This window comes from Falco punctatus (genome assembly GCF_963210335.1).
Source record: "Falco punctatus genome assembly, chromosome: 13".
Taxonomy (NCBI): domain Eukaryota; kingdom Metazoa; phylum Chordata; class Aves; order Falconiformes; family Falconidae; genus Falco; species Falco punctatus.
Window position 1 is genome coordinate 22,119,911 of NC_137593.1, and position 27,767 is coordinate 22,147,677.

The 27,767-nt window shown below is 40.1% G+C and overlaps 1 protein-coding gene across 2 annotated transcripts in view; it reads left to right on the forward strand.

Moving 5' to 3' along the window:
* The window catches only part of SPSB4 (splA/ryanodine receptor domain and SOCS box containing 4), a 344,833-nt gene that overhangs the window by 26,684 nt on the left and 290,382 nt on the right, over positions 1 to 27,767 (forward strand). The window lies entirely within an intron of this gene.

Here is a 27,767-nt window from a genome sequence, read left to right on the forward strand (position 1 = left end):
CTTGCCAGGACCCTCAGAAGCAGCTGTGGATCCCCAAGAATCTGGGAGCTCAGGTCAAGTATTGTTTTCAGCAGTTTGCCTGAAAGAGAGCTCTGTTCCTTAGTTCGTTTCAGAAGGTGCTCCCTCAGGAGCGTTTTCCTCTCCAGAAATATCAGGTTTTGGATAAGCATTAGCTATTTTTGATCTAAAGGAGTAATATCCCATTAAATCGTTCTGGAGTAAGGAACAGCATGTTGTTGCTGTGACCTTGAAGTAGTAGCCCACCAGAAGATGAGTTGCAGAACTGGGTCTTGGCTGGTTATGCTTGCTGCTGGGGTGAAGATGTGTGCTCTGCTGGGTCCACACACGGCACAGCGTGTGTTCGGTCACGCACAGTTACTTACCTACAGCCAGCTCATCGGCTGCTGTCAACTGGGAAGTGGAAGGCAGAACGAGGTAGTAAGTGGAACTTTGTTCCTGTTTTAAGACTGTATTTCTGAGCTGTAGGAGGAAAGAGGAATATAAACACACAGATTTAACAAAAAGAGATGACTAAACTAAATTTTTGTGGGTTTGGGGCTTTATGAATGAAACTTGGTCTTGTATGCTTGATATTACTCTCTTTTTACAACACCTGACTTTCAGTTACTGATTTCTGAAAGAATTTACTATTCTTTTCAATTAGGACGGGGAGGTCTAATTTTTTTTCTGTCAAGAATTAAATCTCTGCTCATTAGCCTTACACCTGACATACAAAGTAGAAACGTAATTAAATAGCTTGACCCTGTTTAAGATTGCCTTTTTGTAAACATCTGTAATAAGCACTGGGGCAAAAAGTCTTTTTCTACAGAAGCCCTGCAGGTTATTACAGCCAGATGCTAAATGGCAGCTTCCTGAAGTGCTTTCATACAGGGGAATATCAGAGGATCATTAAGTATTTTGCAATTACACAGACACTGCAAAGAGTGCTGTGCTGACAGCTTTTTTTTTTTTTTTTTTTTTTTTTGGGGGGGGTGTGGTAGGGGAGAGATACTTCTGCAAAGTGAATATTTGTGTGCGAAAGCAGGTTTTATAATACTGGGAATATCTGCCAAGCTAAGCAAAGTACAGCTCTGCTTGATCCACCACATCCACACAAGGAATCGTTCTGCATTCCTTTTGTAGCCTTCGCAGGGTGGCTCAAGGGACCTCTAGAAAGATGAAAATGCAGGAGGAGGATGTGAATTGAGTTTGGTAGAAATTACAGAATAAAAGGGGCTAAGTAGGGAAGGATAGCTGTGGTCTGTGAGATGGCAGAGAGAAAAATTCCCATCCGGTTTCTCGTGGGATAATTTTGCTGGAAGAGGCAGGATAGCTTCCTAAACTATCCCTGAGAAAGTCAAAGCTTTTTTTTTTTTTTTTTATTCTTCTTTTTATTCCCCCCCCCCCCCCCCCCGAACCCATGGCTAAAAGTAAACTTGTGAACTAACTTTTATGTAGGCCTGAGTGTTAGTGTGATTATGTGAAGAGGAAGTTTAAAGCCACTTTGCCATGGGGCAGTTTGACATCCTGGAATCACATCATTTGTTATCACATGTTCACTGATCCATTACTGTTCTGTAACAAAAACAGCATTCAAGAAACCAAAGTAGCTTGTTCAGCTGGTGCTTTAAAGCAAACACTTCTGTTCTCTGCTAAAAGTGTTTCTATCCAGCCAGCCCTTGTGTAGCTATGCAAGTTTGGTCATGGCACTCCTCATGTTTGCTCTCATAGCATGTAATATTACAGGTTTTTATAATTGTTCTTGTGAAAATTGGAGTAGATCTTGAGGAACAGTGAGACACTCATGTTGCATTCACAAATTCAAATACATTTGAACATATGCATGTGTGGTTTTCTGTTTTTTTCTTCTTTTGCTTTATAACCTTAAAAATTCTCCCTCTTCCCCTGCCTCCCTTCTTCCCTGGTAGTGTCTCATACTGCTGATTGCAGCTTTTAGTAGATCTGGCAATAGTAACTTAGCTGTTTGTGAAACTATGCTGTGAAACAGTGACTTGTAACTTGCTATTTAGTGACTGATTGTTACTGCTCAGAATGCATACACCACAGCTTGCAATGGTTGTTTATGTGGTGTCTTACAGAGCAAATGGAGACCTTGACTGCAGGGATTTCTAGTATTTTCAGTACTTGCTGTTTAAATTCAGAGACCTCTGAATACTTGAAAGGCCTGTGTAATTCAGTCGCCTGGCAAAGAGTGAAAGACTTGCAGGAATGGAAGAGAGGAAGGATCAAATGATGGGCTTGTGCAGCTGCAGTGAACTTAAACATATGTTGTGGCGGTATAGAGATGATGCAGACTTTGAAGTATGTTAATTACTGCATAGATGGCAGAATCCTGGAAGGGTAATGCTGCAGGTCAAAGACTAAGAACCTGTGTGCCCTCTGGACTCTGGGTACTGCTCCTAGAATAATGCTGCAGTTAAAATCAGTTGTAGCTCTTCCAGCTGTATCTGTTAACCAGAATATTCTGCTTCAGAAGCCACTTTGAGCATCATGTGATGATGTGCTGTGACTCACAAGAGTTTTTCACTCAAATTTGAGAGAGTCAGAGTTGCAAATACTTGTCAGGGTTTGGGAGGAAGGTGGGGGAAGAGGATGAGGAGTGCTTACCATAAGTACATTGAGTTCTTCCCAGGACAAACTTCTTTGATCAAATGCTATCAGTATTTAGCATGCTGATGCTTGCCCAGCACTGAAGTTTTACGGAATTTTACATCAGGCTTCTGACACATTGCCTGTTGCAAAAATTAAACCCAAATAAAATAAGTGCAGCATATGTTATTTTTCAGATGCTCTTTTTGTCACAGTACACACATGTTTAAAAAAAGCTAGGCTATTTATATTGCTTGTCTAATGAGGAGTCCTGAAGACTATTTATAGACCGGAACAGAGAAATAGCAAAACACTTTTGTATAAACGTATATTGCAGATCAGGACACATGCATTAGTATTTGTGTGTTTAAACAAAGTGGTGGAAAACCACTTTATATATGTGTATATATAGGTGGAAAACACCTATATATGAACACTGTATAAGTGTTCATAATACAGTGTATCATAATACGCTGAATAGGTGTATTAAAGCAATCATCCCAACAGAAGTTCTGGGGTGCTGCTTTTAAGTGGCAGCAGCCTGTTCACTGTGCCTGCAGTGAGCCGGTGCAAACATAAAAGTGAGGATGTTTGGCTGGGTGCAGGGAGCCGTATCTGCTCCTGCACAGATGCCCAGGACCAGCAGTTCATGTTTCTGGATCCTGCGCTCCCTCTGTGGCGCTGGGTTGCCTGGAGGAAGGGTGATGGCTTTGGCTGCTGCCTCTCAGAGGTTTGGCTGCTGGTGCTGAGCCTGCCCCTGCCCCTGCAGCCGGGGGGGAAGGAGCCCTGGCCTTGTTCTGCGGGGCAGGTGTAGGGAAGGAGGGAGCTCAGGCACATCCCCTTTGTTTGGGATACAGCAACAGAAGTTCTGGGATGTGGGGGCTGTTCAGACCTTTAGTTTGTAGCCCTGCAGAAGACGGCAACTTAACTCTTGAATCCCTTGCAGGCCTTGGGTTGCACGTCTAACATTGTGAAACAAGGATGATGTTTCTAAGCTAAAATAAAAACTTTGGAGCTAAGAAGCTTAGTGCAACTTTTCCCCTCTTTCCTACTGTTCTCAATTTATTTTAATTCACATTGGTCTGTCTCTATCATACCACAAATGCTAATTATAAATATGGACTTTTTACCATAAAGAAATCTAAGTCAAAATAGCAAATTGTTAACTGCCAGGAGAAATACTGAATTTCTCATCAGACTCTCTGGGTTTCCCCCCAGATAGTTTTCAATTAAACTTTTAAAATGGATATGGTTTTTTGTTTATCTCAACCTGCTTGGTTTATATATTTATGTAAGACATTATTTCCATTGCAACCTCCAGAGTAACATGCTCTGAAAATGCAGTATTGCTAAACCTTAGGAACAATTTTCCCTACAGACATGCAATCAGAGTCTGAAGTGGTAGTGATTAAGCAGCTAATGCTGTGAAGAAGCAATCTTTAGCTTCTGAAATAATTTAATAGGAAACAGTATTTTCAGTTCCTGCTTCAGGAATCTGATAGCTCATTGTTGGGGTTTATTTGTTTTCTTCCACATGCACACCCCCACCCCCCCCCCCCCTTCCCTGGGTTAAGTGCATTTCTTGTCCTTTAATCCTAATTTGTTGACACTGTCTAATTAATTCTCAGCCTTTTCTCAGCAGGCTGAAACTACTATGTTGTCACTAGAATATGCTGCTCAGTTAATTGGCTTTTTGCTCCAGCCACCTCCTGCCCCTTCCTGGGGGTCCCTGCATTACACCTCTTGCCCAGATACTCTTCTTTTTTTTCAGTCCTCCCGTTTCTTTCCTGCCTTCTCCAGCTGAGCTTCCCTTCTTTGGCACCACTTACCAATAATAAAGCCTTACCTACCTCCCTCTGCCTCCTCGTCCCTAACTTCAGGTAGGGCAGGTTTTGTTACTGGTAACAGTAGAACATTGGGTGCAGTGGTTGCTCTTCCAGGGCAAGGAGAAGGACATTTCATTTCAGATTTAAGGGTGTGACTTTAGCTGTAATGATGAATGGTCTTTGTAATGGTCTTTTTGGGTGAATGTCAAATATTTGTTTTCCTATTTGTAGATATTAATTGTGATTGGGTAGAGAATAATTCGGTTACCTCAGGTTAGTAGCAAATAGTTGCTTATGGAAGTATGTAGCTAAAACCACCTTCTCAAGCTCCTATGCTTTTAAGATTAGCTTTGTCTTGTTTTATACAACTTTGACCTATTAAGACCTCTAGCGATAGAGACTCGGGCAATCTAAGGCACTCATTAGCTTTACAGATAAGAGGGGTTTGGGTTTTTTCTGTTACAAACTAGTCTAGTTTGTTTATTTAACAGGGAATCCAGTTACCGTTGGCCTAAACTATAAGAAGGTTCTGGCATACTTCAAGTTTAGTAGCTCCTAAGGCTAAGAACAAGCGCCAGTAGTCCACAGCTGTGTTATGGTTTCTTTGCAACCTGCCATTCTTCCGGCTGTGGTTCATAAAGGTGCCATGGCAGCTGCCAAATCTGGCAGTTTAGAGAAAAAAACGCATGTTGGTGTGTTCTGATCATGTTTCCACTGACTTCCCATGTATCTTGTTCTTAAGAAATAAGAGCCTTGCATAGTGATGACTACATCTCTGTTCTCAAAATTGAAGTCAATGTTGTAATCTAAAGTTACACTTTGAATATCGTATTTATTGCTCTAAAATAGCAATTAGAAAATTGATAGCCTTGCTTAATCCTTTTATGAATTTTCTCAAGTTATGATGCCGGAGTTACTCAGTGACGTGAACTAATTGTCACAGGTTTGTATTAGAAGTGGAAATTTATAAAGGGTATTTATGTTTGGATTTGCTTTATCTGTGTTGCTGTTGGGCATTGTACAGCATAAATCCAAGCTTCATTGCAAATAATGATGCATCTGCAATACATTATTCAGTGATATGTTTACTTAATTACAAAAAACCTGTGTGCTTTGTCCACTTTGATTGTTTTCATAGAAGTTTTCTCATAAGCTATATTCTTCCTTAAGATACTACTTTGTCTCTCCAGCCACAGAAATTTCTTCCCTTCTGCAATCACAAGCCCTTTCTGCAGATGGCCTCTTTGTCTTCCCTTAAAGACAGCATAGCTTCTCTATTAGGAGAGGCAGGTAGCGATGTAATTTATAGTTTGGGTTCAGAGCAAATTCCCCTTAAAAAAGGTAAACATGAGAAGACTCTGATCTTCCTGGAGTATATTGTGGTGAGTGGCAATTTATATACTGGTCTCCATACTATGGCAAAATCCATATTTTTATGGTAAATTGACAGGCAGCGTGCCTGAAAACAAGCATGTCCAGAAATGCTGCTGTGTTCCACAGATGGTTCCCCTGAAAGTAGTGACGCTGCTGTCTGCCTCCCTGTGTACACGAGAGGAAGGCTGCCCCCGTAGTAACGCTGTGTTAAAATAATGCTGAGGCTGAGAAGTCAGACACTGAGAAGATGGCAAGTGGCAGAACGGGATTTGCTTTTTTGCAGCTGTAACTCTGAGCTTGGCAGCCTTCAACTAGCTGTGTCCTGCTTTCTCCCAGATAGTGTTTCACTCTGGTAAAAGGTGGTAAGTTTTGCTGCAGGTCATCCTTTTGTGTTCCTTTTCTGCCAGCGTTTTTAATTTGAATCTTTTCTCTCCAGTCCTCTGTGTCTGTGAGCTGGTGTATTTTGTAGTTTCCCAAGGATAGCCAGTGGGGAAACCTGACGGAGCATGACAGTGTTCTCAGATTGGGTTTTGCATTGCCCTTTGAAGATAACAAATGAAAAGTCCTACTAGTGAGGACAGGACTGGATCAAAGCTGCCACTTGTCTTGTTTGATTCATGCATATACAGGGAATTTAAATAACTTTAGTCTTTCACTTTAAATTGTTTTGGGGTGGGACTGATGATCATATCTGTCTTCAGGCCTGTTATCAAACCTGATTTTTGCTGGAAAACCTCCAACACTAAAAGTGTGAGATGGGGCATTTCAATCTTCAGAGCTGAAACTCAGGGCTGAGGCAGAGGAGATGTACATCAAATTCAATTGTGTCAATAACTTCTAACAGGACAAGAACTACGAGGGTTCTTTCAGTTGTTTAAACATGATTTTTAAATGTCAGCTGGTGGTGGAATACAGAAGATGAAATGATGACACTCCTGAGAAGATTTCTGTTGGTAATTTGAAACAAACTGAGCATTTCATATAGTCTTCTGTGTATTGGCCAGGATTCTGCATGACTGGTTTGGAGTTGCGCATCTTCAGCATTGGTGCCAAGAGTGTCTGTTGCATTGGGAAGGTTATTCATTTGGCGCATCGGGTAAAATATTTTTGGTAATGCTTGTTCAGAATGGGCTTAGCGGGTAGTAATTGAGGCAGGTGTCCAGTGTTATCTCAGCCCAGTTAGTCAAAGCTATAACTGTATTTTTCATGGACTTGGCCAAGAAAACACAAATTGCCTAGATGTGTCAAATCGGTATAATGAATAATGATATAACAGTATCTCCCTGCCTGATGTGAACGTTTCTTTCTGAAAGTGATGAACTTCCAGACCTGGCATATCTCTGAGCTGTTTTGTTTTTTAAAAAAACAGATGATAACTTATTACCTCTGTGTCTGCCAATTTCTTATTACTGTTTGGCCAAAAAATTTGCCTTATTCCAGAAAAGTGATTTGTATGAAACCAAAATGTGTTTTGAACAAGGTATCGTTAAAAAAAGGATAATTTTTGTTTGAGATTCACAGTTGTGTTTTCTCACAGTGGAGGCTTTTATCTCTACAGCCTGCTGCATCTCCATTGCAAATGGGAATTCATGTCTACATGTATTGTTTGGACACAAAATTTAATGAAGATGTGCCTTCTGCTTTTCAATAAAAAGTAACTATAAATGTTTAATAATAATCTTCTTGTGTATGCCACGTATTTATGCCTATTCAGTATGCCACTGAATAGGCCACGAAGCATTGATACCTTGAAGCTAGAAAAAAGTGGCTTCCTCTTCTCTGTGGTTTCAGCAGGCTTGACAGCTGTAGTATATTTAACCAAGATAAGGCAATTAGGTTCTTATAGATACTGGTGCTTTTCCTTATTTCTAGTATTTGCCTTTTATTTTTCAGCATTCGCTTAAGCATAGGGCCTGTAATCACTCTCAAAAATACATTCCTCTGCCCATCAAAAGAGAGCAGTGTGTGTGCAGGTTATATCAGTTCACACTTTCAGAATTGAAACACTTCATGCTTCTGAAAATGCCTCATTTCCAAGTAAATAATATTATGTAAAATACACTGTTTGGAGAGGGTTTTTTAAAGATCTTTTTCTATAAAGGCTGAAATAATTTTTAAAGGCTTAGGAGTTAGGTTCTTTTTTAAGCAATTTATTATTTTATTTTTTTAAATAACAAATTATAGTTTTAAAGCTACCATTAGTATTATGAATATAATGCATTTTGCTTGAATAAAGAACTCCCCAGTAAGTTGCCTCTGGTAAAATGCATCATCTAGCCACAGGCACTATGTCAGAATCTGGTGTTCAAACAAATGCAGCCCCGCAGCGTGCCTGGAGTTCACTTACCTTCGCCTTGTAAACTTTTATATGCTTTGCAGTATTAACGCCACAGTGCTGAATTAGCACTTGCACTTAAAAAATTGTAAAAATTTTGTCACTGATGATGTCAAAAGCTGCCACTTTTTATGAAACAAGCACTGTTAGTGACTGACTGGGGTTAGACTGGCTGGAGCTCCGGCATTGGCTTCTGCAGAAATGCTAATTAATTTCTTAGTTTGTATCGAGTTTCACAGCACTGGAAGGTCTCCTCATCACCTATATGGACTCACTGTATCTTTGTTATTTTAACTTAAGCAATTGCTTCAGTGTGCTATGTATGGGTGTAACCATGACTACATTACCCCTGCCATATGTGTAAACAATTTGCTGATTTTAGTGGTATGACCTATTGGCCTCTGCCTGTATAAACAAATGAAGGCCAAAGTTCAGAGAGATCAGAGGGGAAACTTTAAACATCCCGCAAAATCTGCAGTCCATTAAGTGTATGTTAGTATCTGGTTACAGCCAATCCTTTTGTACTTATAAATAATTTGTTCATGACACATTTGGGAAAGGAGGATAGCTTTGCCTGGTGCATGGGGACTTCAGGGCACGTAACTGCATCGGTGTTAGGTTAAGAAACCAGCTTTAGTGGTATTTTCTTGTCTTGGCAAGGAGAGTAATGCTAACACATGCTTTACTTTTCATCTAGATTGAGATTTAACATAAATGTTAAAATTGTGGGGACAGGCCATTGGAAAAAGGCCTACAGTGTACAAAGACCAAACAATGGGTGACCCACAGGCAAGAGAATGAAATGTGTGTCAAGGGAGGAGGAGAAGGAAGAGGTAAGGTGAGAAGTGCCAGCAAGATCTAAGAAGATATGTTTGGAAGAGCAAATGTGAAGGAGACATTGGTGCTTAAAAGGAAGAAAGAAGGCAGAGAAATGCAGCAAGAGGGTAGAAAAGGAAAGATGCTGAGACTTTGACAGAAGTATGTAAGCTGAGTAGCACATGGAAAAGAAAGGTCAGGACTATGCAAGTTCCTGAATGACCAAACACCCCTACTTTTACTTTCTTGGCTTTCATCAGCAGTTTTTCTGGCAGGAACATGGGAGCTCAGATTCCAACCCCCAGCTGTCTGGTAGGGAGTGAAAATTCACCTGGCTCTTCCTGGTGTTAAGCACAGCCGTGCTGGGCTTTCCTGACTGCTGGAGACTGCTTGGTTTTGTAACTCAAACGAAGAGCCTGTAGAAGTTAAAGAACTTGACAATTGTTTGGTGTGTTTTCAGTATGAACTTTATGGAAATCACTGTGATGCTGTTGACATCTCACAGGGTCTTTTTGTCATTCGTGAGTTTACAACTGCACATTTCAATTTGAGTAGAAACGAGTGAACTGCTAATGTGTGTGGATCTGAGAGGCTGAATCAACCCTGCAGATTTTTCTGGGATTTTCTTAGTTAATTACTGATCTACTTTTATTTTTCTAATTTTTTTCCTCTTCATTTTCTGAAGACTTACTGAAAATTTAAATCTGTTATTTCTACATATTGGATCTTGTATCCTCTAAAAGAATTTTATTAACTTCCAGGTATAACTGATCACCAGTAAGAAGTTTAAAGTGTTTTATAATTTCATTGACCAAGAATAAAGCAGAAGCTAAATTATTTAAGAGGCAAATGTTTTCAAAATCCAGCATGTAGCTTGATGTACTTGAAATACTGGAGTTCCAGCCTTTTATCATCATCCTGGGTGACATTTCTGAAATGAAACTCTGGTAGCATGAACAATACTAGCAACTATATGTAAACAGCAGCTTCCTGAGACTGCAGGGTTTTTTTTAAATCAGTTATGCAGAGGAACTTCCAGGCTTCCTCTGGCCCATCTTTTCAAACACCTTTAATACATAATGCATATCTAAGCTATAATCTTAAAATATTAATAAAAATAAGTTTGTCTTTAAAGCAGGGTGGAGATGGAAACATAACAGAAGGACAGTCTGGACTTTGTACTGAAGGGGGGTTTGCCTTTAGCAGCTTCTCTGGCAGCGGAGCAGCAGCAGGTCTGCACTTTTGCTTCTTCCCACATATAGCTGCTTTGGTTCTCTGGATGTCCAGGGTCTGGTGTGGTATGGTGATAGCAATGTGAGAACCTACCTGGCTGGGGGGTTCATATGAGGTGCTGCACACATGAGTAGTTAATGGGTGAAAGCTCACTGCTGAAAAGGAGTTGCAGTAGAAATCTGCTACAGATTGACTGTTTTCAAAACTGTCTGAAAAAGCTTGCCTTTTGGCTTGGTAGTGGGGCGTCTGTCCCCTTAGGGGCCTTCCTTGCAATGTTTTGCTGTTGTCATTAGAGATATTCTGTTGTGGAAGTGGCTCATGGTTGCATGTACAGTGCTACTTTCAGAGCAAGGAGAACCATTATGCTGTTGTGGCGGAAGAGTTTCTCAGCAACCCTCTTGCACATGCTGGTCAACAGATCCCAGAGCTCCAAGTAACTTCTCATCAGACTAGTCAGCTGGAACCACCATCTGCTTTCTGTTCCCCAGATTTCTGTGTTAATAGAAACTTCCCTAAAATACAAGTATCAAGAAACATTTTGTGTATGAAACGCCAGTGAGCATAAAATGTAAACATCACTTTTACCATAGTGTACTAAATCACTTGTTGCCCATTATTCTGAATTATTGTTGTTTTGGTTTAACAGAAATTCACTTTAAGTGTACTTGTTTAATTCATAAGACATCTTAATAAACTGTTACAGTAGCTGTGTTACATTAAATAGGGAAAAAGGTTTGTTTTCCTAGGTAGAAAATAACAAAGTACTGTATCTGGTAACAATACTAGTTTCCCTTCATATACTCTGAACAGAGAACAACTTATTTGCAAATGTAAATATTCAGAACTCAATATGAGCTCTACTGTTAAGTGCTGTTTACTTGTATAAATTTTATATTCACAGATCCTAACTGACCCACAGATAGCACTCTGATTTTAAGGATTTTTGGTAGTGTCATGAACATGAAGTCCTTTGCAGGTGGGGGGAAGAGTACTATATGAAAATAGAAAAACTATGCTAATCATTAGGCAGGAGGGAGTTGAATTAACATTTTGTACAATTGTTTGTTTTTCCATTGTTGGCAATTACTTGCAATAACAAATAGCATTATTTGCTGTTTTTTCCTTGTTGCATGTTTAGTCACCCTTATAAGCAGGGTAACCTGTAGATCCAAACCCCGTTAATTTTAACAACATCTGAGTACGTTCTCTCCTCAGCTCACAACTGCCTTTGCAGTGTTAATTTTTAAAAAAGAGATTAGGCTTTTATTTAACTACAGCTTTTGGTTAACTCTACATGGTTAGTATTTCATGTAAGACATGAAAGTAGGTGTTTGATAGAAATTGACCTGCTCTTACAGCAAGTGAAAACGGTAGTGAAATGTTCTCTGCACAAGAGACTTTTCTCAGCACTAAGAAAAGAAGAAAACCACATTTATATAACAGAGAACGTGCGTTAATTCTTAAAAAAATAAATCCAAAAAACAAACCACAAACAAACACCCCCCCCCAAAAAAAACCCAAAACATGAGCCCCAAAACAAACCAACCACCAAAACCCAAAAGCCCCCCAACTAGTTTTTCAGGCTTTTAGCATTAGGATTTTGAGCCAAAAAGGCAGATGGTAAATCCATTTCCCAATGCTAATTTGGCAATAATGTTCTGATCCTCTGTGGAGCTCAGTAATGCTGTGTGATTGTCTGAAATCCACAGGCTGCCGGTAAACGGTGTCTCCTCATGCAAAAAGTCTTCTCTGTTGATGTAGTTGGTGATGGAAAAGTGCCTCCTGCTAGCGAGCAGGTATGTGTAATGCTGTTTCTCTGCAGTGAGTGTTATAAAATAGTATTTCTTCACGAGGCAGGGAAGAAGAGTGCTATGTATGTATTTTTCTGAGTGAACGGCTGTAAGCCATCTTTTACTCATTCTTTTTTTTCTTTCTTTAATCTGCAAATGATACTGTCTCTATTCCGGCAGATTTGGAAAATGGCCTCTGTTCAGATGATTCTGCCAGTTGTTTTGCACAAACAGTAGTTAAAAATAGTCTTTTGAGGTAGAAAGTGAGAAGTTACCTTTGAAGATACTGGGGTAAGCCAAGTCATAAAAATACAGTTGTGCAAAGCTGTCTAGATGTCTCGAACACATCTAAATTTCAATTAATCCCCTGAATAAACTCTAGAACTCTTGATTTTTGTTTTTGGAAAGAATACTCTTTTTTGTGACTGACAAGAAGTCATTAGTTTTGTTTAACATAGAAAATCATGATAAAACTGATTCAGTTGTAGAGCACTCCTTTAACCTTAACCTTGCAGAATAAGATTCCACCAAAGAGATGGATTTTTAGCTGATGGGTGGGAGAGGCACTGACTAAAGGGCCTCCTGGACCTTCTTACTGCTAATGCTGAAGGGCCTGTTTTGCTTCTGTGTCAAAGTTGGTCTTGGTCATGGGGTTTCTCTGGCTTGGTTTGGCAGCTCACTTTTCTTGTTCACCTGGAGTGCAATAAATTGGGAGGCAAATGGAGCCTTTTTCACATAAGGGCTGATGTTTGGTATTACACGACACTTTCAAAGAATGAAACGTTTTGGATAAAGTAGGATTAGACCTGCAATTTTTCCAGACCTTTATCTGTGTTTTAGGTAATGACTTCCACATTTGGCTGCTTTGTAACTTTACAAGTAAGCTGCTGCGGACAGAGCCAAAGTATCTATGCCCCTGTGGGCCGTCCAAGATGAATTAATACATGTATTTCATTCTTACCCATTTTAGTAAGGTCTTTCTTGAAATTCTCATAGAACACGTTCAGCTATTTTTGAAAAAGTGAAACCAACTGCTTCATTAAACGCATAATTGTGTGGTGCAGACTACTCTTTTTGCTAGGTAATTGTAGTAGGGAATTCAGTGCCCTCTGGGGCACTCCTGCCATCAGTCTCTGGTTGTTTCCTGCCTCACAGGAAAAACAGCGAACAGTAAATGATTTCTGATTTTAATTAGGCTGTCAGAGATGCGTGCCCTGAAGCTTACTAGAAGGTGTAGTCATTAAGTGTGGTGTCCCTATAGGCATTTCCTGGATGTCCCTTATAGATGCGTGTGTCCAGGGGTTGATGCACTGTTCAGCAGGCTCTGAGGGCACACGTGCATCTCTTTTGAGTTGTTGTTTCTCAGACTTGTGCTAAACCACCATCCCTGGTGGTCTGTGTTGCCTGGTGCTGGCTGTGGCTTGGATTGCTGAACCTCCCAGCACGCTGCTGCCTGGGTTGCTCCTGCCCTCCGCTCCTCCTTGCCGTGCACACGCAGCTAGCCGGGTCTCGGGGTGCAGTGCAGCTGCAGGAAAGCAGGGAGTGTGGAACACGGCTCCGAGCAGCCCTGCAGCGTGAGGCTTTCTTAGCAGCAGAGTGCTGTTGGTCCTGAAGCAGTGTTAAACTGACCGCCTTTTGGCTGTTGAGAGGTGAGGGGTTCGGTTTTATTGCCTGTTTGCTGCTAAAATTTGTACTAAAATGATAGTTTTGAACAAAACAACTGGCAGCAATGGTGGTCTTGATGAATGCTTATTTTAGACTCTTTATATAGAGGGATTTAGGGGTGTCTTCAGCTGTTGCAATTGGAGTTCAGTGCCTTTTTAATAGTAAATGTGTAAAACTAGAACTTCCACCACTCGAATGGTGACTCTGCAGCACTTCAACTGCCATTCTGTTCAGACTACAGAAGTTTTCATGTTGCTCCCACTGAGGCCTCAGACCTATTTCTGTGGTGCTTTTCAATTTATCTAGATGTTCCAGTCAATTGAAAATATACTTGTTTTCTCATCTAGTCAACATTGTGTAAAATAGATTCCATTACAGAGGGGAAACATACAGGTTTTGCTTCTCGTTCTTCCAGGCTGGAGATCTAGTGTTCGGATAAAGATCAAATTAAAAATATAAGAAGAACTTTGGCTTTTGCTATTAGAAACTGTAATAAAGAATAGAATTATTAGGCAGGTGAATATATGTGACGGTAACTGTTATCCTTTCATGGAAGAGAGTTAGTGTAATGCTTTTCACAGTTCTTTGAAGGTAGTAACACGTGTGGGAGTAAGGGCAATCCATTACGTTTTGAAATTCCAGATACTTGAGAGAACCTGACAAAAGCATCCCTTTAAAGAAACATTTACATTGTTAAAGTTGGAAAGTTATTTAGGGAACTTTTAAAAAAGACAAGCAAGAAAAAATAGAAGCAAATGTTCAGATTTTAAGTCGGAAGAAGACTATTTGTAGGTTCGACTGTGCTTAGTACATTAATGAACTGGAAAATAAGGTGAAGTAATAATTTACACAATATTTTTCAAGGTGGAAAAATCTAAATTTGATTCGAAGAAGAGTTGTAGAAGAGTCTCACAGTACTTAACAACTCAATAGTAAAGTGGTGGGTGAAATTCAGCAGTGTTATGTGCCCAGTAATGCATAGCGGAGGACAGGGGTGAGAGGAGCAAATCTGCTTGTATGTAGTGTGTAAAGAGTTCTTGTGCACAGTGGGCTGTTGCCACCTGGAAAAAGATCTTGGAGGCATTGTGCATAATATTATGAAAATACCAATAATGAGTGATCCAAAGGGTGCGCATGGTCTTGTGAATTGAAACAGAACAGGAAACCTGGTTTTGTTGCTGTGGCCAGCTTGTGTCTTGAGTACTGTGTGCTCTTGTGGTCCATACCCATCTTCCTCTACCTCTTCTCCCCAGCTGTAAAAATAAGTAAACAAATACTAAACTAGATAAATACTCTAACTTAATGGTCTGGAGAACAAGAAAGTATGGCTTCTGCACAAGGAAAGAATACGTAAACCTGGATCTGACCAGTGGTCGACCTAGCTCTGTGTAAAGTCTCCAGTAATGACAATTAATGGCTGGCTATGGGAGTGTACGGGAACTGGGTAAGCTCACAGGGTGTTCCCTGTTCTTTCACTGCATTCCTGGGAAGCTTGTTTTGTCTGGGTGATCCCTTAGTATCTAATAATTTGGATTTCAGTCATTTACTTAACCAGATGTATATGTGTTTAGTAACCTGTAATAGTTAGTTTCCTAAATGCTCTAGTCTCCTTTTCTGGAGCTCTGTAAGCTTTCTGCATCCAGAGCGCGTTGTGCCAGCTTACATATGTGTTATGTGACAAACCACCTCCTTTGGTTTGTGTTGGCTTAACTCTTCAGCCTGAAAAAGAAAGAACTGCAGAGAATATTAAAAAATGTCTATGCGTCCATAAATGGCACAGAAGAGGTGACTATGGAGGGTCTTGGGTCAAAATCTGATGACTGAGGTGTTCCAGTGAAGTATCAGGTGCCTTACTGTTTTTAAAAATATAAAATTTCCATACATTGAAAAAATCAGTCCTATGAATAATTGCAATGCAGTGAGATTTCATGGAAACCAAAAGTATAAATGGGTCCAAAAAAAGATTAAATATATTCATAAAGGATCTACTGATATTGGTTGAATCTACCTATCCAGTTACGTCCTTCAGCACAGGAAACATCAGAAAATGTAAAACAAAATAGCGTTAGGGAAACGATAATAAAATTGTATGCTCATAAAAAAGCTGAAATTTCATATGGCATTTTCTTGTATATTAAAATAAATACAAGATTTAGCTATATGTTTATTAAAACTAAAATGCTGAAAGGTAACATAAGTGAATTTGTGGCTCTACATATAATGAATGATCTGTGATGAGAGAGAGAGTGTAACTTGATTTTTGTAGTAAAGCATTGAGTAATTTTGAAGAGCACTGAAACTGTTGTATGAGGGAGTGCCACAGGGATTACAGGACTGGTTTGTCTGGTCATATAAGGTGAATTTCATTTCCACTTTGCCTCTATGAATAAGATTAAAATAAAGTATGGAAATACTACTGTAAGAATTATTTGATATTCTGCTTCTCACATGTGTTTTCCATTACCAACTAAATGTTTAAAATAGTTCCAGGAGACTAAAAACAAGTTTTTGTCAGACACAGTTTATAAAATAGTTTCAACAACTTAAAATGGAAACAGCTTAAAACAGGTTATTATAGGTAAGCCTAAAAACTGCCCTCAATAAAGATTAGACCATGGCAGAATTCCTGCTGTGGCTCAGCAGTGGAGTTAATTCCACCGTTTTTTCTTGAGTTGAATATGGGCATCTGTTCATATTTAGGTAACCCTTAAACCTAAAAGGAAGCTGCAGATGTTGTTTGCAGGTATCCTTATAGCCGCTGACCGGTTCATTCAGAACTGGTCATCACAGACACATTGTAAATGTGAAACCTTCCCTGCTGAGGAAAAGCAGCAATTATTTTGCTTTCTCTCTCTCTTTAAAATAGGTGCAGCCCAAGCTGTGAAGGAAGAAAATACTCTATTTATAATGAAGTATCTTTTTAGGTCTGGTCTAAAAATCCAGCTGCTACTCAAACCCATCACGAGTGCCTCAGGATAGTGAGGGAAGCAAATGCCACCTCCAGACTGATTTTGTATCTGCCTGATTGGACACAACTTTGAGGATTATGTTAACAGGTTAGCACTGATCAAGTAACTGGTGCGGTATCTGGAAGAGGAGTTGTATTCAGAAAATGGGTAAAAACTGATATTGCTAAAATTGCTGATACGTACCCTTGAAATGGTTCGTTTTAAGTGAGTTTTGTCTGAATTTGTGGCAAATTTGCCCTTTCTGGTTTGCCTCCACTATATATATATGTGGACCGATTCCTTTTAAAGATGGTGTATTTATGTTGTGAATGTTTGGTGGCTGATGCTAGCCTGCTCTGTCTTGTTTCTGCTTACACTTGGAGATTGATGCTCTGTGATATATCCTTAAAGCATTCTGCAGCATGTGATGAAAGCTGCCTCTTGCCTCATGTTGTTGCACACTGCTGCTGCAAGTTTGGTCTCAGTGGGCTGGCTGTGGAACAGAATTGCTGTGGAATCTGGGGGCAGGGAGTAAAGCATCAGGGCACCTTTTTGGCAGTCGGTGAAGTTGGTATGACTCTCTGTTGCAAATCTTTGCCTCCCCCAAAACATCACTAACAGATATGTCACCAAAATAGTGTCCCAGTGAAGTTGTCTATTAGCAACTTGTTGCTATCTAAAAAAGATGGACCATAAGAAGAAAAACATTCATTTTTACATTTTCTTGTTTTTAACCCTGAGAAGTTTATTAAAAAAGATAATTGACTTTTAAAAGAAATTGGTTACATATACCTTGAACCATGGAACAACCTTGGAGTAGTTCATTTGCAGATTGATTTATTTGCTGGGAAGCTTAATCTATTTGACATGCATTGATCCAGTCCATTAAAGAAGGTCACTTTCTCATTATTCCCTGAACTGCAGCTTAAGATCCCAAACTGCCTAACTTTGGCAAGGTTTTACATTAGCCAAGTCGTCTCCCAGCCCACAGTGATGCCACCCCCACCCACCCACCCCCGCTTTATTTCCTCGGTGTTTTATCCTCCAGCAGCACCACATGTCCACCAAGGTTATATTTTCAGCAAACCTCCTGTGCCTGTTTATTGTCGGACAGTTGCACTGCAGAGTGTTGGGGAGGTCAGCAGTTGACCTATTAAAAAGAAAAAAAAAGTAATTGATTTCAGAGGAAAATTAAGTGCCTTAAGTGACACATGAAAGCAATATGACTTTTTAATGCTTCATTTCCAGGGATGTTTTGTTGTTGGCATCTAGTGATAAATTTAAAAAAAAAAATAAGTAAAAAGAAATAATCAAACTGGTGGCTTTTCGTTCATTGAGCAGGAAAGCCTATAGTAGCTTCTGTGCAGTAGTTTAAAACCATACCAGAAGTTCAGTGGTTTTAATATTATTTTTTTTTTTAATTCAGTGTGCTGTTCACTTTCACTTAGGAGGTTTTCTGTTTCCGAGATAGAGATGCAGTGATCACCCCTTCCTTTAGCTGCTGGTATTGTGCTGCTTGTGCCGGTGCAGCCAGCGTGCTGGGCCAGCCGGTGTGTTAGGTGAGAGTGTGAGCAGCTGCCTGTCCTCTCTGACTGGTTTCTCTGTCTGCTGAGGCTTGCAGAGCATTACACAGGCCAGGACATCGAGAGAAATTCTACTTGGTATCTGGTTCACCCTTCTGGCTATTCCACTCTTCAGTTAAACTCATCATTTTAGCTCTAAGATCTATTTTGGAGCTAAGTGTGTGCTCTTCTAAAAGAGTTACCTGAACTCTGTACCTTTTCTATTTTATTATTTTTGTGTTTCTTAAACACTCTTTTATTCCAAATGTTATTTTAAGTATGGGGTGTAACTTGACAGTATGATCTGCGCAATCCTCCCTGTGCTCCCTGCTGCTGTTCTATTGAGAGACATTGACCTCTATCAAAAATTATAACTTAACAGCGCAGTGATGATGGTGGGGCTTTGAAATGCTTCATGTTCTTTCCTGATCGTAAGGTCCCGTTAAAGTGCCAAAAAGACCAAGGAGGGAAACTGATAACATGCACATTACACAGAGGAGTTGGCCATGAAAAATGTTGCTTTCCTTTTAATGTCGATGTTTTAGGTTTATTATCAGTTTTAGCAATCACCTTTAGTAGTCCTGGTGGTTAAGCCCCAGAGGGGTGCATGTGAAGAAAACTCATCTTCCTCTTTTTTTTCCCCTTCTTTGCTCTCTTGCCCCATCTGTGCTGGATGTACTTTGGGGTCATTTTTGGTGTTCTAGACATAGTTTGTGTTTTTCATTCTTCACAAGGATAAATTTGCTTTCCCTTGGGAAATTGAGAATATGGAAAGTAAGCAAGCTTTGAGTGCGGTGGCAAGACAAGAAGAGACTTACAGGCTCAGTATTGTGCAACGACATTTAATACTTGACTAGATTGCTTACAGGGCGTTGGAGCTAAGTTTAGTTACTGGTGCTGTGTTGAATGCCCTGAGTTAAGCTTCAGGGGTGAAGAAGAGTATGTAAAACCGCACAGCATAATTATTTGCCTTATTTAAAATGCTCCTGTTCTGAAGTATCTCGGTAGTGTGTAATGTTTTATTGAAAGTAACAAATCCTGGACTGAAAAGAGAGGGGGGTAACTTGATAGTATGGTCACTTTAGGGTATAGGAAGGCCTTTGGGGTAGGCTTATTAAATGTGATTCCATTAAGAGAAGTATTTGAGCTTCATATTGTGATTGACTCCCATTCAGATGGACATCAGCATATTTAAAAAAGTAAGTCCTGTCAGAAAACATGGAAAATCGATATAAGAGGCTTTTGTGTAAGAATCAGTTTTCAGATGCTTATTTTTGTTGGTGTGCATTCATGTACTTTTTTAAATTTTGAAGCATTTGTTGCATAAGCTCTTAGTGCAAATTTTTATTTGCTATTAAATTTTATTACAAAAATCCTTTGACTAGAGTACTACTGTATTAGAAACACAGACTCTATTATTTCACTTCCTGCTTGACCTTGCTTTATTACAAAGAAACTTTTTGTGGAGAAAGTGATTCTGTCTGTCTTGCTTTTGGTAGCTGTGATTACTCTAGCGTTAACGTGGCCATGTGCTCCTAGAAAGTTCATAAGGCGAGGAAAAGAGCTGTGCACTTCTTTAGCTAAAAAGCTTGTGTTGGGACGAGGCCAAACTAAACACCCGTACCTCTCCGGGTTTGTGATTTGCATCTCTCTTCAGCTGGTGGGGTTCCTTGGGATTCATATCCTTGCTCAGGGGCTGCCTGCAGGCACTATGGATCCCATTATCATATAGAAAAAATATATGGGGTACATCTGGGGAGAAATAAAATTTCTATTCTTTGACTTTTTTTAAGAGAAATTTTACTGCATCTCCCTTGACAAACAGTTCCTGTAGGTGAGTGATTACTGTTTTCCGTGAGGGGAAATGTTGAAAAACGTGTGGGTGAATCCATACGTTTTTCCATTACAGTTTAAATGTGTGCCTTCAATGTTAGGTTTTAAAGTTACGTGGAAACAAACCGGCAAATCATAAATCCTCATTAAAACTTCCTGAAATGCCCATTTTTCTTCAATTCACTCGGGCGTTGTTTGTTTGGTTTTGTTTAGAAAAGTTCAGAACCGTTTGTTATTGAGAAAACTCCACAGCAGCTCCTGCGTCAGATTTTTGTCTCTCTCCATACATTTCCACATCTATACGGATATAAATAAATTTGAAAAAGCAAGCTTCCTAATCTTGGAAGAACTGTGTTCTGTCTTTGTCTGTCAGAGACAAGGTTGCCCTCCGTGCTGCAGCTGCCGGCTGCCTGGTTCACTTCTCCTCACCGAATGCTCCTGCAGCCAGGAACTGCATCGTGGTTTAGGAGTTTGTATTCAGGGAGAAAAATGATGAGAAAGAGCTCTTTCAGTTAACACGTGCAGGGCCCAGAAGGGTCTGCTGATTAGAAGGAAAATATGAACTGGAAATAAGTTGCCTGTTTTAATAGTGAGGGTAATTTGTTATCTTTTGGAACGCTTTATCAGGGGACATGCAGTACATTCCCCTAGGTAGGTAGGTACGTTTGCTTGTTCATTTAATTCGGCCACCTTGAGAAAGCTGCATTCTGTTTATTGCATCTGATGGGTTGCAGGATGAGATTGTGGTGGTTGCTATGCAGGGTTAAATTTGGGGTGATTTTGATTCTTCTGGAACAGGAGCTGCTGAGCTTCGTTCGGTCTCAGCAGAAGCAGATGGTGATTTGGGCTTTGTTCTGCCGCAGCCCGGGCAGCTCCGCTCCTGGTTTTCCAGTGGGAGCACAACTGAGCACCTCTGATGTCACCCGTCCTCGCTATGTCTGTAGCTATGGCAGCCAAGGTTACTCGCTGGTTGCTACTGGGAGCAGGTTTATAACTGTGACAAGTAACAGAACGTGGCCGTTGCGTTCTCCATTTGAGCAATGGCAGACCAGTGCAGCTGGCGTTCCTTCCTTTGGCTCTTGGGCACCGTGAGGCAGCCACAAGTTGCTCCCTCCGGATCTTGAGATCTGGAAGTTAAAGGTTTTCAGGAATTTATGTTGCAAAGCAACCTTTAATTCTGGGTGTTTTACGTGGTTGGCTGGGTAAGGCACAAAAGATGTGACAGTCTTTTGGCCTGCCAAGCCTCCGAGGCCCCTGACTGCGGCACGGCTGGCTGACTGACAGCTGGTTTGATAGACTGCTCGTCAGGAGCAGGGCTCGGCTGTTGTCAGCAGGCTCACCCTGAGAACAGCACTGCTGGCATCTTGCCTTTTGTGTCATTAAGCATCATGTACTTGCTAACATTTCTTTTAGACGGCAGCTAATGGAATTATGGATATTTTATGTAATCTCTACATCAATAATGCAACGTAGACCACGTTAAAGAATTGATTTTGTTTCTTTGGGTTTTGTTTGGGGAGGGAAGTGGAAAGATAATTTAACTCTTGGCAGTAAGAGATTTCTTTTAGTAATTCCAGTTTGATGTAGATTCTCGTTGTGACCTTGAAGTCACATCTAGAAGCAAGGAGGCTAATTGTAAAATTTTTATAATTACTTCAGATGACTCCCTAACTTACAGCCATGCAATAAAATCAATATCCCCTGGAGCAAAGCAAGCTGTACTGCAAAGACAGGTTAGTGCTGAGGACTATACTGGGTGTATTACTATGCTAAATAGATTTTAATATCATTATTTTATTGTGTCTGGAAACTAGGTTGTTGTTTGGCTGGATCTTTGGTTTTGGTTTTTTTTCCCCTTTTTCCATTTTGTTTCTCTATGGGGTAGCCTGTGAGAAGAATTATTAGTTCTTCTATGTGCTATCTCCATGCCTGTTCTCCTTCAGTCAGAGAAAATCAGCACTTCCGTCTGCTGGCACCAAGTGTGCCGTGTTCTTTGAGAGTATCAGTGGAGTCCTCTAAGTTGCCTTCAGAAAGGAGAAATAACTTTAGCATTGCCTGTGCCTTTGCAGATGGCAAGGAAATGCCATGACTTGGCAGAAACGGTCTAAGCCAGGAGCATATTCAAAAGGAGATGGTGATCCCATGGTGCTGTGAAAAGCATTAGGAACCTTTGCCACTTATAGATGAGCAAGGAATGGACTTTATAAACTGCAGTTTTGGTTGAACAAAACATCCCCTAAAGGCTGACAGTAAGCATGTAATTCAGAATTTCAGAAGTCTAGATTTTGTATGCATGAGTTAACATACACCTGCTTGGTTTTGTTTACCTGGGGTGTTAAGTGTTGAAAAAACAATATTGATGTGTTTATTTCTATAATTTGATTTATTTTTTTTTTTGCACATTGTAAATACGCATTCAAACATTTGTAGCAAATGTGCATTTGGGGAGATGATGTTAAAGAACTGGAGTTTTTAACATATCATTGCATTTTCTTAAACAAAGAGAAAAAGATTTCAGATTAAGCTTTTGCTCATCTCTGTGGTACTGGAAGCTTTTTGTTCAAGATGCAGCATTCCTATCTAGCAAATACCTCAACAGTGTTATTGCTATTACTGTTATTCTATAGCTCTAATACAGATTAATCCTGAAGTTGATATTCCTAATAAAAATTGGATAGTGATTTGTACGTAAAGAATGAGGACTTATAAACGTGGTCTTCACCTGGAACTGCTAAAGAGAAGCCCTTTGGACACTTGTTCTCTTCAATTTATTAATTTTGATATTATTTTTTTCTTAGACTCAAAATTAACCTTTTCTTTCTTGCCACTTAGGTTCCTTACACTATAAAGGATAGTGACACATTTATGAAACCTTACTTTGTTTTAGGCTTCTAAGCTGACTGAGGCAAAGTTCATTTATTAAATCTGCACCTGTCACATAGTAGGATTCCTACAACTGATGAAATGAGTGTAGTTTTGTCCAGCAAAACACAGGGCCAAGTGAATAATTAGTTGGGAAAAACTTCAAGCATATTGTTCTACCCAGCAGGTCATTGTGGAGTGTATGAAGGAACGTGAGATGGCTGAACATGTTTAAACCCCATTTTGTTGATGGGAAGATATGCTTCAGGTAGTGTTTCCAGGTTGAATACCTTGCTTCTCTTTTATATGGCAAGGTGTTAAGTGAGATTTCTCTTCCCTGTTGCTTTTAGTAGTATTTGAGTAATTACTTGAACTGGCAAATGGGGTAGTAAGAAACGAGTAAAGCCATCTTGGTGCTGAAAATTCCCCTACGTATACCATTCATTTTGAGAGAAGTTTTTTGGTAGGCTGTATCTTGTATCTTGATGGAGAAGCTTAGCAGCTCCACTTCGACTTCAGACAAGGGCTTAAACCATAACCAGGCAAACTTCATAACTGAAGAACCAAGCAATCAACACAAACATGTTGAATTCCTTTTACATAGTGCACTATTGTATTTTATGCAGTATTAAAGATTCTAGTTCCATGTTATGCTAAAAACCACTCCAGAGCTTCCTTGTATTGCTTGAGAAGTTCACACAGAAACCGTTCTGTCTGCCCCAAAGCTATTCACCCAACGTTGAAAGGCACCAGCATAGTGCAGGTGTTGTACTTCAGTGCGTGTCCTTGTGTTTAGTTCAGCGAAGGCATGAGAAAAGCTGAAAATGCTGGTGCCGTAGCTGTCTGCTGAGCACTGACCCCAGTTCAAGGCATCATCTCTTTTCAGCGAAGTCTTCAAATGCATGCCTGGATTCATGTGAATTCATGAATGGCACATAGCACATGCTTAACTCTCCTCAAGGACCTCCCCACAGCCAGCCCAAATCTGCAGGAAGAGACCAACCTGTGAGTGGCAGGAATGGCATTACGTGCACATCCTACTGAGACAGCTGACTCATTAGTGCTGACAGAGCTTATGAAAGACTTGCTCTGCTGTTGGTACACCATACATTAACATAATCAGCTGTGATTATAAACTGACTTACCTGGTTTTAAAAAAAACAAACCCACAAACTCTTTCCAGTCTGTCATCAAATACTATTTTGCTGATGCTGACAGAAAAGAGATGGAGGCAGGCATGCAATGAATACACTTACCCTCTTAAATTTGTCTGTGATAATGAAAACTCGCATCCTTCCCCATTGACACAAAGAGATGTGCTTTTTGCGTGCAGACTTGCTGAGTTGACAGTCTCTGTCACTGTCTGTGCTATCGGCCCATCATCTGGTCGTATTTTTTATTCAGCTGGCAAATCTGCACCATCTAGATAGTTGATGGAAACAAATCCAGTTTTTGTTTCTACTGATACTTGACCTTCCTGTGGTGTATTTACATTTATGATCATTGATTTTTAATTTCTTGTATTCTGTTTCATGTGCACAGTGAGGGGATGTGACTCGGGGTGTTGGGATGTTAGCCTTAGCAAACACGCAGGTACTGGAACTTCAAAATAAACACGTGCTTACTGGTGGGTTTATGTATACTGAAATCTTAAAACTGCTAAGTTTTCTAGAATTATTTTTTGTCATTGCACACATGGGTCAAGACTTGCATTCTGATGTATTTTAAACACAGCAAGATCACCTCTCCCCATGCAGAAGCCTCCGGTGGCAGCGGAGGGGAGCAGGGCAGGTGGGAAGGGACCCTCACTCCTGCTGGCTGGCCCTCTGCCTCCATCTGACTTGTGGTGATTTCAGTTGAAGGAGGAAAAAGGATGAGTCATCCATCAGCTTGTTGTAAGACGGTGTAGACAGCTGTAAATATATCTTGTCTGGAGATTTGATTCCAGTAATCAGCACAAAATAACCGTTGACATCACACAGGGTAACGCTGAGCCTGTCTCCCTGGGAAAAAAAAAAGCTGGCAGGGGAGAGAAGGGATTAATGGTGCCAAAATAGCAAAGGGTAATGCTGCTTGTGTAGGTCACGTGTGTGTCCCTATGGTGTTTGTTGCCTTCACAAATGACGTTTTAATGCAGCTTGCTTTTTTTTTTTTTTTTTTTTTTTTTTTTTTAAAGAGTAGTGAAAATCTAAGCATGGGCTTTTGTGCCTGGGGTTAAGGTTTGTCATAGTACATTTCTTACTTGTAGACAACTTGGGTTGAAATCTCAAATTTAGCTTGCAGAAATATTTGAGAAGGATGTGGCTGAAATAGGATGTGTATTTAATTTTTATGAGCGTGGCTTTTGTATTTCTGTGGTTAAAGGCTTACGAGTTACATGTCTCCATTTGAACTTTGAAATAAGTAGAAGTATGTGAAGTGAACCAGTTTTCCCTGCATACCTTGCATTTTTTTTTATTTGGAGTGCTTAAATCTACCAAAGGCGTTAAAGCAATATAGCTGCTTCCCAAGGCAGATTAGAAACGTGGCCAAAAGCGAGGAATAGCGTTAAAGTTTGACGCTGTTTTCTGTCTGGCTGCACAACAGCCAACAAATATTCAGGATAGACTGAGTGAGGAAGAAACTGCACTCTGTCGCTGTACCTATGGCCAGCCATAGCTTTACTTCAGGAAAAGTACTTTAGCAGTGTGAGTGTTTATTAAAGCTCCTTTTTCTTTCTGAAGCCACTAATGTGGTTAGGATCACTCCATAGTAACCCTATCCAAAACAACAGTTACAATTGATGCATTTTCTTTTATCCAATGTTATGAATTTCATAATCTGTTAAATATGTGCACAGAGTAAATTAGGGATTTTGCATTCATTTGAAAAAGGCTAATTTGTAATGCCTCATGCAAATCAACTCTTCAGCAAAAAGCCCCAGGGAGCATATGTATACCGTGTTTTTGTGTCTTTCCCAAATGAGTCTGTAGGTTGGAAGCTTTCGCAGTACAGAACAGAAGAAGCAGGTTACCTCTCTGCTTGGCATATGGAAATGAGATTTAAGAAATCATTCAAACAGGGATGTCTAGTTTTGCTGCTTTGAAATGGAAATGGGTTGCAAAACAAAGATATTGCTTTTATATGGGTCTCAGATAGTCTTGCTAGTGCTGCTCCAGGAGGCAGGAATGAAGTGTAAGATATTCAAATAACAAAACCACCAAATCCTCTTTTTTCCTTTTAACCTAGCTGTATGTAGTCCATGTTCAAAGAGTTGTTGCTTCTGTCAAAAACTTCTCCAATTAACATAAAGTCTATAAATCTGCTAAACAAATGTTTAAGACGTTCACATCAAACGTGCGCACGGTGGGATCTGCGCAGGCGGGGCTGGGAGTGGGTAGCCTGGGAAGCCTGCCTGGCTTCTGGCTCCCGAGGCTGCCGTGCCTTCACGAGCCCCCGAATTCAGCGCATAAGTACTGGCCGTCCTTGGCCCCCAGTATTGTGTGTGGTTCAAGACCGCAGGGAACTGAGGTCCTAGACTGGGGTTTTAAGGTGCTTAACGTCCTGGAAGTAATAACTGCCTCTATGGGAGCATATATGAGTTAAACAGTACTGCTATGGGGTTTTTCCCCCCTTGTTTTCCTCCAATTTTTTGGAATCTAATATTATAAAATGTAATTTCAGGTATTTTGGTGTGTGCATTCCTCCCTGAAGCACGAGCAGGTCTGAAGCAGCCCTGCTGTACCTGCTGTTGCTGGGGTCAAAGTGCAGGTGACCGCAGCCGACGCTGTGCTCTTCATAAAGAACAGGACTCAAACTGGCCAGAGCATCAGCCCTCTTATACATAAAAGTACAAATAAAGACAAGTTTCCTCTTCTGAATCATGACTGAGTGTTTTTCATGCATTAAAAATAAGAGGAGGGTGGTGTTTGTGCGCAGCCCGAGGAAAGAGATTCACCAGTTTAATATTGAAAAATGTGTGTTAACTGCTGAATCAGCCTCTTGGGGATCCTTTGAACTTTTAACGCAGCTGAAAGAAGTGAACATACTTCTGTGCAGTATAGCATAAATATGGAATATGGTATCTTCTCTAAGGGCTTAGTATTTAACATGAGTTTTGTTGTTTGCTTTTAAAAAATTACTTGGAAGGTTATAAATAAGCAGCGCCTACCAGTTAATTGTTGGAATTAGTGTGTAAAAAATGCATGCTCTTTCCCAGAGGGAATTCTGGACAAGAGCTTTGAAGTTTATTCTTTGTGCAACTACCTAATTTTTTTCAGATGACTTGAAAGGCTGCCAGCTTCTCTGCTGATTCAGAACAAGCTGATAGTGTTCTCACTCTCTGCTGCAGAGATATCTGTGTCTTTGGTGACTGGCCTGCATGAATCAATGCAATGTTTACGAGGTCTGTGAAGCCAAGAATAAGTTTTAGAGAGCGGTGGTCTCTCTTTTCATGTAAAATCAGACAAACAAAATAGAAATATTTTTCCTTACCTGTAGTGAGGATGTTTTAGTGGGGTGTGTGGCGAGCATTTCTGCTAAGAAGGATCATAAAACTGGGTGGAGATCAAGAGCTGTGTGTTTTCTGGTAATTCATATATCAGCTTGAGCTGTCAGCACAAGTCCTGTCATGGCGTGTGCTTCTTATGGCTTTGATAGAATTGGTATTCTTATATCATTGTCTTGTTTCGTTTTGGAAAAATGAAACTTTCACTTGAATTATTACCTATTAACTTTATTGAAGCTAATGGAGAACATGCAAAAAGTTACTGTTTACAATTGTATACAATACAAAACATATTTTTTTATTCTTATTTCTTTCTCTGGGCTGAGATGACTGGTTTTCTGTATTGTGGTCTACTTATTGTTTTAATAACCTGGGTAGGAGCTGGAGTCAAAAGCACACCAATATTTATGTAGTTTTGATTCTTAGT